The 19,183-nt window shown below is 38.9% G+C and overlaps 1 long non-coding RNA gene across 33 annotated transcripts in view; it reads right to left on the bottom strand.

The window, feature by feature from the left end:
- The window catches only part of LOC110393160, a 267,894-nt gene that overhangs the window by 120,507 nt on the left and 128,204 nt on the right, over positions 1-19,183 (bottom strand). For 2 of the 33 annotated variants that reach the window (XR_002434849.1, XR_002434835.1), the window contains exon 3: positions 17,423-17,581. The exons of the other annotated variants lie outside the window; for them this stretch is intronic. This is a non-coding gene — a long non-coding RNA (uncharacterized LOC110393160). The remainder of the gene's footprint in view (positions 1-17,422; positions 17,582-19,183) is intronic. 33 annotated transcript variants of the gene reach the window in all.

Raw genomic sequence — 19,183 nt, 5'->3', positions numbered from 1 at the left:
AAAGCTGCACAACACGCTTTCAGTAACAGTAAAGTGACTTAGTGATTTCTGGGACCACTTCTCTTCACCTTGTCTGGACCACAATCTCAGTGAGTATCTTACCTAAAAATGAACATTTACCTTAGTCATTTTCATTTGTGTATCACACAGAGTCATATAACAGCTTGGGTTGGATTGGACCTTAAAGACCATCTAGTTCCAAACTCCTTGTTGTGGGCAGGGTAGCCACCCACTAGATGAGGCTGCTCAGGGCTCCATCCAGCCTGGCCTTGAACACCTTCAGGGATGGAGCATTCACAGTCTCTCTGGGCATCTGCTCCAGTGCTTCACCACTCTCTGACTGAAAAATGTCCCCCTAATATTTAATCTAAATCTCCTCTCTTGGTTTGAAGCCATCCCCCCTTGCCCTTTCACTATCAGGTAATGTAAAACATTGGCCTCCCATCTGTTTGTAAGATCCTTTTACGTACTGGAAGGCCACAGTGAGGTCTCCCTGAAGCTTTCTCCACGTTGAACAATCCCAGCTGCCTCAACTTTTCTTCATAGGAGAGGTGCTCCAGCCCTTTGATAATCTTTGTGGCCCTCCTCTGGACCTGCTCCAACTGCTCTACATCTTTCTTATGCCGGGGGCTCCAGGCATGGGGGCCTCACAAGGGCAGAGTAGAAAGGGACAATCACCTCCCTCGCCCTGCTGGCCACCCCTCTTTTGAATGCAGCCCAAGATACTGTTGGCCTTCTGGGCTGTAAGCACACACTGCTGACTCACATCAAGGTTTTCATTAACCAGAATCACCAAGTCCTTCTCCACAGGCCTGTTCTCAGTGAGTTCTCCTAGTCTGTACACATCTGGGATTGCCTTGATCCAAGTGCAACTTCTTACAAATGGCCTTGTTAAACTTCATTAAGTTCTCTTGGACCCACTTTTCAAGCCTGTTCAAGTCCGTTTGGATGGCATCCCTTCTGCTGTATCAATTACAACACTCTGCTTGGTGTTATCAGCAAACTTGCCAAAGGTGCACTTGATCCCACTGTCTATTTTATTGATAAAGATGTAATTGATAAACATATTCAGATAAATCTCTACATACGGCCATATTCAGAACTGGAGCAGAAGAATTACGGTTAAAGACCATTAGCTTTTGTGAGGACCTTCCAAGACCCTTCTGCCCCTAACATGATTCCCAACAAAAGGAAAATCTTCTCATATCCTGCATTCTAGATGCAGGCATGCACCTCCAGCTGAGCTAGGCAGTGTATGTGCAATATGATATTCATTATTAAAAACAGCAAAAATGAGGATGGCTCATTCAAATTAGCACAATTTTTCCCCAAATTCCAAAAGACAACCGCTATAATTCCTGCAGACTTCTCTTCCATCATTCTCCCAATCACCAGGGCCAGTCACACAGAAGAGTTATGTTCGTGTGCAACTGTGGATATGAATCAAGCGAAGAGCCTACTTCTGAAATTTATACCAAGCTGTACAAGCTACTAGTGCTCACTACACTTACAGAGGCCTCAGAACAGCTCAGAATGAACATATGAGAACTACAATGTAAAAGTGTAAATTTCCAGTGAAGTTTCACCATTCACACAAACAAACAAACAAATAAAGAGAGGAGAAAAGTCACATGAACTATGGAATGTTTCTTCAGATTTCTGACACATTCCTGCCCCCAACACACATACAATAAAATAAGTAGTGAAATTAGGCTAAGACCATACTTCATTCTGTTAAAATCCAGACCTCCAGACTTCATCCATTTGCAAGAAAAAACAATTATATTTTAGTTCTCTAAGATTAGAACAAAACAGAGTTTTTCCTTTCTACGAATAGCATTTTTACCTGTAACACAGGGAACCTGCAAGAGATTTTAATTTGTGTCTGAGGAAAACATGGTTGTCATAATTTCAGAATAATCTGTGTTTAAAGAACTAAGTCTTCAGAACCTAGTAAAGTGGACTTTTATTTACAATAAGGTGTGGTTACCTAGTATATTAAAAAATTTCCATCAGTTTGATAAGTTAGACCTCATTCTAAAATGCAGTTTATCTGCTGCCAGCATCTGAGTAATGTGCTGGCTTGTTAACAGATCTCTTTGTACAAGAAGAGGTAGATAATCCCTAAGCTCACGTCTTCTAGCCAAATAGACACATTATTCTTGCTGTGCTCAAAGTTCTGAATGGTCATTTACAGTAAAAGCAACAGCTTTCACTGGAAAACAAATAACTTGCCAAGAAACGACAATTTCTTTTTTTCTTCTTCTTAAAAAAGGCAGACCTATTGCAAATAGCCAAAAGATGATGCTTTGTCAAGAAGCAAACTTGAGAAACCTTGTAACTTGATCATAAATCCCAAACCTGAGCCCTCTTATTCCTTTGGTCTGTACCGGAAGGAATACAGAAATGTAACAGAAGTGCAAGCATCAGAAGACAACATGACCCTTTTTCTTTTTTTGGAGGGTGGGAGTGGGTGGGGTTTGGAGAGGGAAGGTGGAGAGAAAAAAAAAAAGCTATAAAATGTTACAAAGTTGTAGTGCCAAGTAACGCAGTATGAAAATGAAATGACATTACTAGAACAGATAATTCCTGGCCCTACTTGGTGCAGTTTATTCACTGTGTTCATCACTTGTTATCCAAGCTGTCACGAAAATTGTAGCACTTACATACGCAGTCTTAACAAAAAACACACCTTTGAAAACTGTGTTAAACAAACTGAGATAATTCATGACAGAGCTGCTAAACTCACAGGAAACGGGTTTCTTTTCTGACCACCAAGCCAAAATCTCAAAGATTTTCGTGACAGGCACTTCTCATATAACCACTGCTTACATTTTTCTTGTCAAGAAGCTTTCTCAAATCTCAGTCTTGTAGGTAATTGCCAAGTAGAAGTCTTCACATTCTTCCAGATCTCAAGCGTTAATTAGTGGGTCACATAGAATCTAATGGGTCATCCTTTTGCCACATCACCACCTTAGGCAGTACAAAGTAGTACCTAATAGACCAATACCACTTGGAATATTCATTTATATTCTTTTACATTAACATTGCACATAAATCATTCTACTTAAATGAGCTCTGGGATATTGTTGTGAAATTAGGACAAGATCTGAGCCAATCTCAACTGCCATTACTACTCTAGAGTAGCATAAACACACTACCCAGTATGGAGGCTGTCCATATTTGTTTCACAATTGCATGTAGAGCGCACAACTCTCATCATTTACATCTCTTCATGGCAATGAGAACCGGTGGAGTCAGATCAACATACAGCCAAAGAGAGGAAGAAGAGAACCAGCCTGCATCCTGTACTACTTGGATAAATTAAGTAGAGCTGGCCAAACAGTGAACTAAGCAATTCAGAATTAAGTCATCTAATGAGTTAGCTCCACTATTATTCACCGAGTTGCATTATTCATTATATGCAGACGATTGTCAGGTCATTTGCAAAACACTTTTAGCTCCCAATGATTTCACAAATTTTAACAGAAAAAAACCTTCCTTTCTCTTCTAAAAAAAAAAAAAAAAGAAAACAAAACAACAATAAAAAAAACAGAAAAAAACCTTCATGTGTGAACTAGAAAATCCATTGTATATCATAAACATTGCCTAGCTGAAATGAACTTGTCATGAATAATCCATAGTCTAAAATAACTGCACCTAATGTTTAAAACCAACAGTAATAGTCACAGAAAACATGTTTGATCTGCAAACAGTTAACAGTAGGTTCTTTACTGTATAATTTATATGCAACAAATAATTCAGGGTGCTCAGCTCTTTCCTAGAACACACTTAAAATAATGTTTATTAATGATAATAACAAGAATATAAAAAAATGAAATACAAATTAATTAGATATTAACACATTAGATATATTTTAAAACAACTCAGAGAACTTGAAGGCTAACTTCAAGTTAAGGTGAACTTGAAGGTTAACTTCAAGTTAACACAGAAAAGAAAGGATGGTTAAAAACTTTTCTCATAAATTCGATATTCCTCCTTCTGGATTACAGAGAAGTCATTTTCATCACAGTATCAATAAACTCATCTGTTTGCTGAGGACATGATTATCATGGCTGACCAAAAAAAAACCCCTCCATTAGCCTGAAGACATCATCAGAAACTTGACTACACGGACATGCCTGTCTTGAGTACTACATTAGGCAAGCATTTCAGTAGTTAACATGTTATATGGAGATGGCACTGCGGAAAACAGTGTAATAAAAAAATCCAATAATGCCTCATTACAGTGACCAAAATAGGACTTACTCTAGTAAGGATGTATTTGTGTCACCTTCAGTTGCTATTTCCTCAAATGCCAAAGATTAATCAGAATTAGGCGTCATTGGTCCTTGAACGGGAGACTCCTACTGAGAGATAAGAGCTTGAAGGACACAGGGCAGACAGTTCAGACATTGTTTCTCCACTAAATTCTGAGCAGCCTTTGAAATTTTTCCATTTTAAGTTCCAAATCTAGGTCTCCTCTTACTGACCCCCTCAATGTGGCCTAGAAGTTTGCTTACCTTTGTCTGCTTTACCATTAAGTACATCCTTAAAATGCTTTCTTAACTTTTTACAGATGTAATTAACAGTAGTTGGAGATTCCAAGAAGGAGATGACAAAATCTACTACGTGGCCTGGACTTCAGGTTGCACTAAAGCATTTTTCTCTATAAAAGGAGTCAAAAAACATAGTAGAAATATGTTTCAAACCAAAACTTTTTAATCTGCTTCCCTCTTTTTTTTCTTTTTTTTTAAATCTCAATTGCAAATTCCATTTCAACACAATTTCAATACAAAATTTAACAAATTTTACATCTTCGATTCAGGGGCAGTTAGGAGATGGCCACTGAAGAGACATACTAAACGAAAAACAAGCAGGTGAATGTTACAGGTGGACTGATTAACTTAATCTTGTGACATCCTGCTCAGATTAGCAGTTCTTAATATTGTGATTCTCTTAACTTCACGTGAAATTTCACGAGGAACAGCTTGCAAGACTGGGTTCATATTTTGCAATACTCTGGAATGTTTCCTGATGAAAATCAGCAACATTCCTCACTTTTAAATAGCAAAGATTCTGAAAATTTAGGGAAAAGGAATCAACAGCTTGTCTTTGGGGCTTTTTGATTACAATTAATAAACGAGAATCATTTTCAAGGGTAGAAATGACAAACCTTCAGACTTCTTTCAAATCTCATCACTCCGCTATGACTCCAAATACTCAATGCCCTAAACCGTGTCATGTACATTATGTTTTATATTACCTCCTCATAAGTACCTTTTTTACTTTTTACCTAGCTTCTTCTGTGAGCCTATATCCTTTTCCAGTTTCAGAAAAAAATCTGGAAAACGTGCTTGTGTTCTACACATTTAAAATTCTTTAAAGTTCAGTTTTTTGTACTTACCCTCATGCCATATTCCCTCAAAATACATGAATCATAGCCATAGCAATTAACGACTCTAAATAACGCGATGTCACATAACAAACGGAAGATATAAAAACAACAATATTCTCAAACATCCATCTAACTCAGATTGATAGTTTTACAAGGAATGTAAGATTTGGGTTTAAATCCCCTTAAATATTGCCTAGACCCAAAAATAATAATCTCTTCTTAGACATCTTTCTGTTTTCTGACCCTTTTTATGCAGAGGGAGAAACAGAATGCAAGGGGGAGAGGAAGAGAACAATTAATATGATTTATTAATATGATATATGCATTAATCATTAGCAAGCCATTTTACATTCATCACTTACAGGAAGACTCATCATTCAAACCATTTTTGGTGCCAACATTAATTGCCTGATCTTGAAGCTGATCTTCCTTCCCTCTGAAGTCAACAAGACAGCAACTTCCACTAACTTCACATAAATCCCACTCTTTTTGCCAGATACCTGCCCCTTTATGGTAGCTGAAGAAACTACCTCTTTGTCTTCCATTTGTTTCTGAACAAATTACTTGCTAGTCCACTTCTTTTCCTATTTGTTTTTTCATCCTAACGTGTATGCTCCTCATTTTTTGTGAGTTTTAGCACACAGCCATTGTTTCATCACTGAAACTACTGAGGACATTTTTCTGCATAAATCACTTCACCATTTGCTTTTACACTTGAATTTCACATGTGCAGCCACTATAAACCTAAGGTCTGATTTAAACATATGCATTTTCTGTTCATCTGCCAGTAAAATCACTACTTTGGATAGTGCAACAGAATAAAAATAACACACTCTTTCACCAGGAAGCCTACTTAGCAGAAGGATAACACATAATAGGCAATACATAAAATGCATCACCTATCTGTCATCATAGCAGATGACATCTGCTATGTCATAACTTTATGTAAGAGAACATCTTGTATTGCTTTAGCTGTCAGATTGCTGTTTTCAGAGGCTGAAAATCTTCTGGTGTTCATACCTTGCTGCTGGAATAAGGGTCAATCAACCATTACCTCCACCAACAGACACCAGCTTGTACAGGAAAGCTCTGAAGGGAAATTGCAAATCCACAAGCATCTTAACAGGCTTGTTTATCCATGCAGAGTGTACAGTGATGGAATGCACAACAAGATCTGGCCTGCAAGGGTCGAACTGTGGTGATGGACAGGAGTAGGAACTGTTGGCTATTACAGCTAGAAACACAGTGCAGAAACCCAAGGTACAGCAGAGAGCAGAGGGATCAGTCTTAGCCATGAGGCAGAACAGAGCAAGCTGTTCGCCACACTGCAGATCTACATTCCTATGCATTGAAAATCCTATGCTAGGTGTCCTAAAGCGGGACAGAGAAATCTAGGGGAAATCTAGAAGTTCACAACAGTCTGGGGTTTGTTGCAATCCAGAGCTTGTACATGAGCTAATTCTCTGGGACAGTGGCTTAGACAGACTTGGAAAACAACTGGACAATCAGCAGCTAAATCCATGCAACTCATGCACTGAAACAGGATGTCCAGAGAAGCTGTGGATGCCCCATCTCTGGAGGAGCTCAAGGCCAGGTTGGATGGGGCCCTGGCAGCCTGATCTGCTGGGTGGTAACAGCAGGCAAGTAGAACTGGATGATCTTTAAGGCACCTTCCAACCCAAGCCATTCTATGATTCTATTATTCAGATACATAAGCATATTTATTTAAAGGTGTGATGCACCATGCATCAGCAAGCAAAGGAATCACACAATTCTACTCTGTGTCACAAAGTTGTTTTTCTCTCCCCACACATGCAGAACATTTACCATTAAAATAGTCCCCACAACATTTTTGTCACTGAACCAGCATCACTGGAGAATTGTCACTAATTCTTTCATCATCTTTCAGAAAACCCTTCCCCATCATTTTATCTAAAATGTGCGCAGTACTTTGAAGCAATTTTCAAAATCACTGACATTTTTATTTCATCAAAAGCAGTCTTTTCTTAGCCTTTACTAAACAAGAATGCAACCCCTGCTGTTTACTGTGAATTAGAATTTTCAAGTTATTTTGAAAATTATTCAAAAAAATTGTTTCTAAACTAGCTTTCAGTGAAACACAGCATAGAAAAGTTAGTTGAAGACAGGTCCATTACGAATGATGTGGTTTGAGTTGTTTAAAACAAAAAATATTTTGCATACTTTTGTCTCATTAAACCAATGGTAATTTCTATCAAGATCTACTGAAAGTTCTAATGGACTTCGATTCCCTTGACTTCAATGGGAGCAACACACTTCAGCATCTCACAGGAGGAAACAGGCACCACATGATTGGATTTTCAAAGGACACAGTTTCTCAAACTACCTTTGTCCTGAAAGAATTCAATTTAGTCAGCCTGAAGCCTGTCTCATTCATACAATACATGTTTACAATAAAGCTATTTCTCCCATTGTCCAGTGCACAACTTTCAGAAACAGCTATTAAAGGGCTGCCTCCATAGTCCACAATCACTTTAATTTGCAAAACTGCTCATCTTTTTACTGAAATGTCAACAGAGCACTTGACCATTGTCTGTCAGGGAGTCTCTATCAAAAGTTATAAGAGCAAATAAATTTAAAAAAAGGCCAGGTTTCTGACAAAAAAAAAAAAAAAAAGCTGGTTATTGGTTGCACAATATAAAAGAGGTCTGCAGAATCAAGCCAAGCTAGAAGGTTCTGGATTTGAAACAATGACAACAATAATAAAAATCACAAAAGCTGAATTGACTAAATCAATTTTCTTGTAAAAGTGTCACAATTACAGATGGTAACAATCTGGAAATAGCTGCAAAGAGAAAATAATTACAAAGGGATGAAAACGTATTAATGCTCAGTCGTACTGGCTGTGTGGGAAAGTATATTCTGATATATTCCGGCTGTCCTTAATTCATCATTTGACTGTACTAAGCGCCCACTTTTACAAACAAAAACATTGCCTCACTTGTTGAAATCCTTTATTTAGTAATCTGTGTAGGCTGAAATGTTGAAAATGGTTTCTAAATTCCTGGCTTCTGAATCTGTCTTCAAAGTTGTCTTTGTCTATATTATCGCACAGCTGTGAGCTTTAATCAAAGGTCACTAGATTTACCAATTTCTGTCAAACATCCCAGCATTCCTTCCAAGAAAATATCTATTATTTTACAACTAGCAAATTCAAGGAAATGCCACTTAATCCCTAGTTTTTCCAAAATAAAATGTCATACCACTGATGCTAAGGAGGAAGAGAAAAACCTTGGAGTATTTTTAACTGTGGCTTAAGAAGCTGGAAAATAGCAGGCAAGTTTTAGCTGGAAACCCAAACAAGGGCAGCAGACTTCAGGCACTTGGGATGCTCACATCCTTTTTTAGGTACCCACCATCAAGCTATGCTCCAAGAACCACTGCTCTGCTGCTGCCTAAACTGTTGAAGGACCACACTGTCAAAAGTTACCTAGGCTACCAGTATCCTCCATCTCACATACCCAAACTGCCTGGTATGCTCTAGAAGTTAAATACAAGGACACCCAAACCTTTTGAGAGGTCCAATCCAGCAGGTGTACTGAAAATACACCTGTGTACCCGCAGGATCAGGTACCTTGCAGGGTGGAGAACCACACCTCAAAAGTGAATGCCCTCGACAGGAAGCAGATAGCATTGCTTCATGCAGTTACTTGTAAAAGCAATCTACATGCAATTCCATATAATTCTCTTTGAAAAGATAATGTATCATACTTACTCACAGGTTAGACCTGCAATTCCATTCACATTAAACATAGCCTTGAAAGAAATATGACAAAGTATTTTCATTCATTTATAAATCACAAACGGTCAGCCCTATACATACATGCCTGTAAATGCAGAGAAGACATTTGCACTGTCTTCTTTTGTAATCCCATTAAGAGACTTGGCTCAAAAAAGTCCTTGATATTTGGGACAATGAGTGCTGCTTGTATCTGTATAAAAAGAATTGAGGGGCAATGCATGTTGATGAAATGCACCCCTCAGCACCAACAAATAACTGCAGCACCCCTTAAACTTTTCCTTCCCTTGACATGCCTAAATGAATGTCATCTTTTAACCTCCACGAACAAAGGTCTCCAGAAATTCAGTCCTATGTGTATTACTGAGGCTTTTTGATACCTGCTTCTGCACTTCTGCAAAGTACACACAACACAGTATCATAGAATGGCTTTAGTTGAATGGAACCTCAAAGATCATTGAGCTCCAACCCCCTCCTGCCATCAGCAAGGTTGACACCCACTAGATCAGGCTACTCAGGGCTCCATCCAACCTTGTCTTGATAATGTAAAACTGGTCTCCCACCTGTTTATAAGATCTTCTTAAGTACTGGAAGGCCACAGTGAGGTCTCCCTGGAGCCCTCTCTTCTCCATGCTGAACAAGCCCAGCTGCCTCAGCCTACCTTCGTAGGAAAGGTGTGCCAGACCTCCTCTAGACCCACTCCAACAGTTCCATGTCTTTCTTGTGTTGGGGACCCCATGCCTGGATGCAATACTCCAAATGGAGCCTTACAGGGACAGAGTAGAGAGGGACAGTCACCTCCCTCACCCTGATGGCCACCCCTCTTATGATGCAGCCCAGGATACTGTTGGTCTTCTGGGCTGTAAGCACATTCTGCTGGCTTGCATCGAACTTTATATCCATCAGAATTCTCAAGCCTTTCTCTGTAAGGCTGCTCTCAATGAGTTATTCTACCAGTTCATGCACATACCTGGGATTGCTCTGACCCGAGTGAAACACATTACACTTGGCAGCTGAACCTCATTAGCTTCACGTGAGCCCTCTTTTCAAGCCTGTCCATATCCCTCTGGATGACATTCCTTCCTTCTGCTGTATCAACTGGCCTACTCAGCTTGGTGTTATCCACAAATGTGCTGAGGGTGCACTTGATCTTACTGTTCGTGTTATTGATAAAGATGTTGAGGAGCACCAGTCCAGTAATGGGCTCCTGTGGGACACCACTCATCACCGGCCTCCACCTGGACATAGACCGCTGACCACAACCCTCTGGCTGTGACCATCCAACCAATGCTTTATTCAAAAAATAATCCACACCTTAGCTCCATCTCTCTCCAATTTAGAAATAAGGATGTGGTGTGGGACAATGTCAAAGGCCTTGAATGTACAGAGTAGCAGATGCACAAACACACTGTTACCTGGACTGACAAAAATAAACAGTACCACTATATGGATTTGTCTTCTACATGTGCAAACAAAATACACACGTACACACATCCCATCATGATTTCTGTTTTTCTGCTCAGACTATAAGCTGAGCTTTTTTAGATCTTGGCCTCAGTAGACTAAGTGCTTTTTGGACCTTGCCAAAAAGTATTCTCCACTGACCTTGGGACTAGAGCTGGGAAGCAAAAGAGATGTTACTCACCATTCCCAGTGTCATTAGCAATATCTGACACTATCCTAACTAGAAACAATAGAACAAAACTTAGTACAGGCCCAACTTGAGGAACATGCACAATGGAGCTCTCTGAGTATCATGGCTAAAGAAAAGCAATTCCATTCCCAAGAACTGGAATGATTTGAGTTTTGCAAGGAGATAGATCAGGGAATTAAGTTTTGAGCAGCTCACAGTGCAGTGCATCTTTTGCAGCTATCTACACATTACAGGACTAAGCCAGATGTTTACACATGAAGAAGCTCAATTTTCTTTCCAAGCAATGTACATTCAGAGGACCTGCTAAACACTGGATGCCTTTATGTTACTGCCAAACAGTCTTAATAAGTGAAGCACTTCTCATTCCCAGCTAAAATCAAAACATTATTGATGAAGAGAAAGAAAGCTTCTTCTGTGTTAAATAAACCAAAGCTTCTGCACTGCCAAGCAGCCCTTTGCTGGTTGGAGTGGAGACAGAGAGGGAGCACAATGCTCCCTCTTCCACAGAAGCAAAGGGAGAGAGTGCTTTTCTTTGTTCAGGGCTTGAGAAAGCCGCACTACCCCCAGCTCCCACATTGCCTTAGTTGATGTCGTAAAAGGTTCCATCTGCTTCAGCCATGGATGCAGTTATCTTCCAGTGCTTGCTCTGTGCAGGCACTCACGCAGCTATTGAAGATAAGTGTTCATTACTGAAGTTCTATTCAAAGGCAAAAAGTAATGAATGTTTCATTCTCAAAAGAATCCCTATGTAAGCACGCCTCCAGCCTCACCATTGCTTAAGCCTTTCCTCCACAGTGTTTTGAGGAGATAAGATCATCCAGATAGACTCTTATCCTGATACTCTGACTGAATGGGATCTGCCTTACAGAACATCAATGGAATGGGTTATAAGCAGAATAATTTGCAACTACGCAACAGCATCATTAGCAACTGGTGTTCATTAATTTTTTGTTTGGTTACATTCAGTTTATAAATGGGTTTGTTTTGCACACATTGGACAAAAGAATGTTAATGTCAAAGGAAACTTTTAGTTACTGAAGTTGCTACTTGGGCAGAACTGTGTGTGGGTTAAGGGACCTGCCCACAAAAGCAAAATAGCTTTCGCCACTTCAAACAAAAACTATGAAGACTTGTCATATATCAAATTGTAGCTGCAAAAAGATCCTTAGCATCATTTGTCTAAACCATGAAACATCCTAGCTATGTAAACATTATTTCTTTGGAAGATTAACACATGGATAATAAGTTCCTGCCACGATGAGCTCATAAATTGAATTTTAAAAAAAAAAAAAAAAAGACAACAACAACTGACAACATTAGCTGCAGCAAAATAATTGCAGCTTCGGCTCCTTCTGCCACTGAGCTTATAAGGATAGTAACCCATCACAACTCTTTTGATGCATGTTTTGACTTTGTTGATCAAATCAAAATAAATAGAAATATATTAAGAAACAACCTAAAAGAAAGAATGATATCTTTAAGAAAAAGTTAAATCTTTTGTTACTAATAAAACAAACAAACAAAAAAAACCCCAGTAACTGAGCTCACAGCTCCTTGAGAGTTTTAACTGTTAACATAAAAAGAACAATATACACACTTTGTCTTTAATGAAAACTTACACAGGCCATATGTCATTTAATGCTATGACACAGCACAGTCAGCAAAAATAATATGGCGGGGATCCACAAGCAAAAGCCTTCAGTCTGTTAAGGGGGCACATTACAAAGGAAAGTTGCTGAAGAGGGACTTAAAACTTCCACCTGAAGCATTACTTCCAGGTTTAAACAAAGAAATCTGTGTAACTTTCATGTTATTTTTCCACATACTCCATTCACCAAGTTCCCAAGAGATGCAGGAGCATGGAAGGAAGGTATTTTGAGCTGAAGTAAACAAAAATATTTTCTGAAAACTAAGAAAATATACAACAACATGTAAGATCCCACTCTCTCAGTTAGGAAGCATGATGGATGTGTAAGGTTATGGAACAAGAGCACTTCCTTTTCAAAACCCCAGTGATAAGAAACTGGCGAGGCTTTTTTTAGCACCTAGGGAAAAACGTACAGCAAAAATATGTCCATTAAAAAAAAAAATTCTCTTACATATCCAGGCTAATTCACCAAGGACGGGCTTTCCCCAGTGCCAACGCTTTGGTAGGAAGACTTCCATTCTCCAGAAGCTGCCTCTCTACCCAAAGGCCTACAGACCTCAGAAGCATTACCTAAGATCAAGCCCCTACTTGTCTTGTTTCCTTAAAGCCTACTTAACATGAATCTGCAAGTTAAGTCAGGCTAGCTTGCATTCTGCTGAGCACCTCTTTTACAGTTGAGGTGAAAAAGATTAGTATTTTTTCCTAAAACAAATAAAGATTACACAGTACAATATGCAACATTCCAAAGGACAAAGCTCAAATACAGTGTTGCTTGCTATACATACTGTATATTAACAATACTGTAAGTAAGTGGAGATTGCCAGTTGAAGTAGTCCTTTCTTCTTCAGAGGAAGCTGAGTGCTTTTTTGCTATCTAAACTTCTTACTCAGAGCTTGTGTATGAATGAATGAATGGTGAGGTGCCCTGTTCATAAAGCCTTTCTCAGTATGATAAAAATGTTTCCATAGGCTACCTATTGACAAAGGGATTTTAGTGCAGTTGCAGAGTCAAATGTAAGTAAGTACAATATGGAATCCTTGAACGCAACTCAAAGCTCTGGCTTACTATCTGGTAAACCTTACAGTTATGACACTTAGTACATGGAAGGTGGCACGGGATCAATGAATAAATCAACTTTTTCAGACTGAAGTACTAATTGTCATAAAAGAGCATGAGCTGCAGTTTCTGAGCAGTGACTGCCTTTAAAAAGAGACATATTTTGGAAAAAAAATTAAAAGTGAAGCACACAGAATGGAGTTGTTTGTGTTTCTTTGTTTAGTTTTTGTTTGTTTGTTTTTTTAAAGAGAGAGAGGGAGAAAAGGGAAAGAATTACCATTATATGCTAATAAAGCCCTGCTAGTTGAGTGGACACTGACAATTTAACCAGGCCAGATCTAGGCACGAGTTCTTCTCCATTAACAGCATAGGTAACATGCCCCTAACAGCCTTAAAACTATCTGCAGACATATAAATCTACGGATTTCAGCTGCCACTAAGTTAACTTCTACTGTCATGTTGACTTTTATGTCATACTTATACCGACAAGTGCTGGCTGCAGCATTATCTTCTGTTTGAGAAGGAATTAATTCAGTTTGCGTGAACTTTCGTCATCCTCATGACCATTTATTCTTTAAAAAGATTACTGTTGAGCAATGTTTGCGCTCAAAAACTTTCCTCTGCTCTTGGTTCCTTAATTACTTACATATTACCTTAAGATAGTCTTAAAACATTAGTAATCTTCTTTAAAGCAAAATCCTTTGGGTATAGGAGCACAGAGCGATTTAGAGCAAGTTTTTCTTCCTAATCATTTGTACCTGTCTTGCTAAGTACAGTACGTCAACCAAGCCCACATCCTGGATTTAAATTTATAATGCTCAGCTCACCAGAGGGATTTACCTTTGCAGGCAGGAAAGAGGCCTGTTCAGATGCATCTTAATGTCTGAATCATTTTCAGAAAAACTGATTATGCAAATTAAGATGAATAACATTAAGAAACATATCTTAGAGTTCTGAATTGCAGTAGGAAAAGGTTGGTGTGGTGCACTTGCCTTTATCAGCAGATGAGCAATACCAGATACTGTGGGCTTGCCAGCACTGGTCATACAGCACAACAGGGCAGCCCCTGCTACTGACATAAAGTCAATTCCACAGTTTCTTCCTCTCTTTCTCTACTTCTCCTTATCTGTCCCCTCTGCCCTAAAATACCCTGTGAAAGAACAGCATTTGCTGGATTAGGATTATACTCATCATCTTACGCTTCGATGTTCTGGACGCTAAACACCACTCACAGGAAAATGGTTAATGTCCTCGAGAAGCTGTTTACCAAGCACAGCCTCACTGAACCAACATAATTAATGAACATTAATCCAGACAATAACTCAGTAGACAGACAGGAATGCAGTGTCAGCACCCAGTGAGATGAAAATTGGATGCCATTGTGAGTGGAGAGAAGGAAAGACTTTCATGTTAAAGGAATCTAAGGAAATGGAAATGGTTCAGCTGGAGGCAGATTTGCACACTGTCAGATTCATATTTCAGTACCAAGTCTTTATCTTTTTAGTTTTAAATGGAAAAGCTGTGATAGAACATCACTGATGTTCTAGTAAGTCTTAAAACATAGTAAACATTTCCAGTATTTTTAGTCAGGCAGTGAGAAGTGGTTAAAGTCCATTCTGCCTAAATGAGCAGTACAGTAATTCTCTATTATTTCACTTACAGCACCGATAGAACAGAATGCTTCTTCTTACGCCTCTATGTTGGCTATGCCAAATCACAGGAGGAAAGAAGAAACTGGGTTGTCTGTCATACAGACTTTTCAGTTCTCACAGTCTCATCCTTGGTCTTACAGTATATGATGCTCCTGTAAAAGCCTAGCTCTTTGGATCTACTGGTTAGATGTGACATTCAGTTTCAATTGAAATGTTGTAGATGACTTCCCTTGGAAGGAAAGAATCAACTCAGCTGAAACACATTGAGTCACTGAAACTTACCACCATAGTCTGGACATATCTCCCTGTTCAATATGGAATTGTACTGAGCAAAATAAGCCAGCTCGGATTATTTTTTCCCTGTTATACTGCTTTTTCCAGAGGGAAACAATGAGACTTTTGAATGATTAGTACTTTTATAAAAGCTTTCTGCCTTTTTTTCAGATAAATTGACTTCTTCTAATGTGTGATTATTCTGGAAAGTCATATATGTTGTATTTTCATTTAGGGAGCTATATAGCTCTTTTCTGAAGACAAATATAAAGGATTTCTTCAGAAAACATGGACTAAAATTAAAAATGTTTTAAAATACAATGATAGTTTTTCCAGAGCTATGTAGACACAAGAACGTTAATTTGCTGATTAGGTGGCTGTGGGATCTGTTGACATATTTCTGTTACTAACTCTCGGTACAAAAGTTCAGTGAGAAGCAGAACTAATGAAAACTGGTTGGTTTCCTATCAGTCAGGATAACACAAGTGAACTCTCTACGTCTAATGACATTCATGCTCCAGTCAGTTGTTCATTCACATTTGGGACATTCATATCAGCATTCTTCTCTGTTGATTCTCCACTGTCCAGTAATGCGTTTATGTTGTTGCCTTTTTGTCAACATGGGCATCAACAATGTATCTCTCGTTACTTTCATGTGCCATGCCGTTTTGTAAGCTGTATAGGAATTATCCATCCATAAAACTTCTGTCAAATTTGGTTAAAACTCCTCAACCACTGAGAAGTTAGGAGCAAAAGAGAAGTATGGAGTACACAGAGAACATGATCTTTCAAGCCAAGTTTCCTCAGGAAAACAGGCTAAAAAAAGGAAAATGGTGGTGTTTTTTTCAAAGCTAGTTCAAATAAGGAGATACATTGTATATCCTGTTCAGCATGCCTTTTTTATAACGATTGGAATGCAGTTGCATTCATAAACAGCTATAAATACTTCCCATAGAAACAGCATATAGTTCTCCTTTCCTTGCTCCCAGCCAAACTTCATCTCTCCAAATGTAAGACAAGAGCCTATTTTGGAAACTCAACTTCAGCAATGGGTGTATTCCAGCAGTTTGGAAAAGGACAAGCTTACGAGAAACAAAAGCAATATAAAATATCCTTCTATCATTATTTAGAGTTTGCCTTCATCGCTAAGAACAGGAGCAATTTTAACCTTGTAGAAACTAGGATGCAGAAGCTATCCCTCAGCAACCCTAACACAAAGCTAATTCAGCATTTCATGCCTGTCTGAAACTGTTGTTTGTAAATTTATCTCGCTGTAAAATGAGAGCAGCTTGTTTTCAGAGTGAAAAAAAGTTGATCCATGCCTTTGCCACCCCAAAAACAATACGTTTTTCTGTAACAGCATTCAAGGCTTCAGAAATCAGAGCTTGACAAGTACAGCACAGATTCGTGAGGTGCACAATTCAAAGTTTCAAGAGTTTGTTGATTTGAGAGAACTTTTGTCCGTAAGCTAAGCTGTAAGTTTGCAATTGCAAAGCAAGAGGCAGGCCTACCAGCATAGTTCTGTGTTTTCTGTTTAAGCAGCCACAGTAAACCTAGGATCTGCCTCAAGGTTACAGCTTGTGAGGACAAGGCCAGCAGCATAGAGCAATGGCTTTCAGCTTTATGTTCACGAAGAAGCCAGGGAGTGCATGACGATGTCAGGTACTTGTAAAATCATTCAGCTCTTTTCCAACACTCCCCAGTCTCCAATTTCAAGTTTGCAAGGCTGACATTTAATTTCTTTCATTAAATGTAGCCACATACTCTCACTGTAAAAAACATGTTTGAGGAAGGCACAAATGAACCGTATGCACAGCTTCTGCAACTTAGCTGTGCTGGCAGGACCAGTGGATTGCATCAATACTGTACACAAAATAATCCATCAGCAATGCCTTCCCAACACCTTCATGCAGAGAATGGAACCAGCCAGAACTAAGTGCAAGAAATTCATTTTAAAGACAACCTGTAGTACGACTTTACTTGCAAAACTTCTGACTGTCTACACTTCCACACTGGCAAAGGAAGTAGAAAAGCCCTCTGGAAAGTGAAGGGAGTGCAGCTCTTCCAATCAACTTCAATTTCTTCAAGATTCAATTCCACAAGACTTGGTCAGGCCATTCTGCTGTAAAACAGAAAATTCAGTTTCAAGGCCACCTGTGCTGGATCAAACCCATCAGGAAAGTGCTGAGCTGTTGCAAACTCAGTTTGTCTGAACAAACACGTTCAGAAAGAAAAAAAAAATAAAGGGGTATCTCATTTCTAGTGTATATTATGCTGGATTAAGTATTGAGTGTCCTCCCATAGCTGGCACAAATCCAGCATAAATTCCACATTGTGTGTTCTGCTTAATTTGACACTTGATCCAGATCATATTTGTGCTGCTTGGTGACTCAGTATTAATGAACAAGAATCAGATTTAGGAAGATTCTTCCAGCCTAAGGTCAATCAGGGTAATTACGATCACTTAGCTTTTTAATCTTTCATTACAGGGACCATTTCTGTTAAAATAATGCAGACCCACAAAATTTTAAAGTGCTTATCAGTCATATTTCAGCACACTCCCAGTTCTCTTCCAGTCCTTCCAACTCTGTCCCAGTAATCCTCAGCAACTACTAGATTTCTTAGGTAGAAAAAGCATATCATCAGAACTGTGATTTCTATACGATGCTTCTTCTCTACCCTTTAGCTCTTCTCTCCACCTAATGGAGATACCCATCCAAAAAAGAATGAGGGAAAATAACATGTCAATAAAAATAATGACTCTAACCAAGTTCAGGGAGCTTATTGATTAGTATGCCACTGATAACTTGCTAAAATGCTGTGTGGAGAAGGCTTATGCTGATTTTCCTCTAACAAGGTCCTTTGTCACTGCTGCCCTCCCCTCTGGGAGCTGTGCACACATGCTAAGCCTGGCAGGTTACTCTCCTCCCATCAGGGTCATGCCCAGAAATCCCTGCATCTGAGATGAAGGGCACCATTTCAGCCTGCTCTCCAGATCTGTCCTTGACCCTGCCCTGCACTGAGCAGTGCCTTCCCCTGCAAGAATTTCCTCTGGAAACAAATGCCAGACTTACAGAACCACAAGATAACAGAAATTATACTTTTTGCATTAGAAGTATCATTTATGCATACACACTATTTCCATGCAAGAGTTCAAACAAATGGTTTAATCACAGTTCAATCAAATTAAAAAAAAAATAGAAACAGAAATTAGGTGTTTATGCTTTAATTTAGCAGAGAACACCAACAGGTCCAAAGTCCTCACCTGGCCAACAATAGCACTGACTTCTAGTTTTTAGGTTCGGTCTCCCATTAATGCATCAAATTCACACATAAAACAATGAATATAGAACTGAACTGTATTTTTATGGTCTTACATCTCACCCAGTCAGGTGGACTTGGATCTAAGTCATTAACTCAATGATCTACAGGAGCTAGCAATCAACCATAACCTTTTCACTATAGCAACAAGATAATTTATACAATAAAGAGTAGTACATCAAGTCTGATGGTTTTACGATTGTATCTTGAGCTATTCATCAAAACAGTTTCTCAGACATCTAGACTTGGTCTATTTTTGTTTAGAGTTGATTTCAGATATGTTAAGTCAGAAATAAGTAATGTTTACAGCTTGTCTTCATGGCAAATAAATAATTGAAATATTCATTTATCTTGTGCCATCACTACATCTGCAAAGAACTTACAGAGCAACTTATATCAAAGC

The sequence above is a fragment of the Numida meleagris genome, chromosome 2 (genome assembly GCF_002078875.1).
Source record: "Numida meleagris isolate 19003 breed g44 Domestic line chromosome 2, NumMel1.0, whole genome shotgun sequence".
Lineage (NCBI taxonomy): Eukaryota > Metazoa > Chordata > Aves > Galliformes > Numididae > Numida > Numida meleagris.
This window is presented reverse-complemented; position numbering and strand designations above follow the sequence as displayed.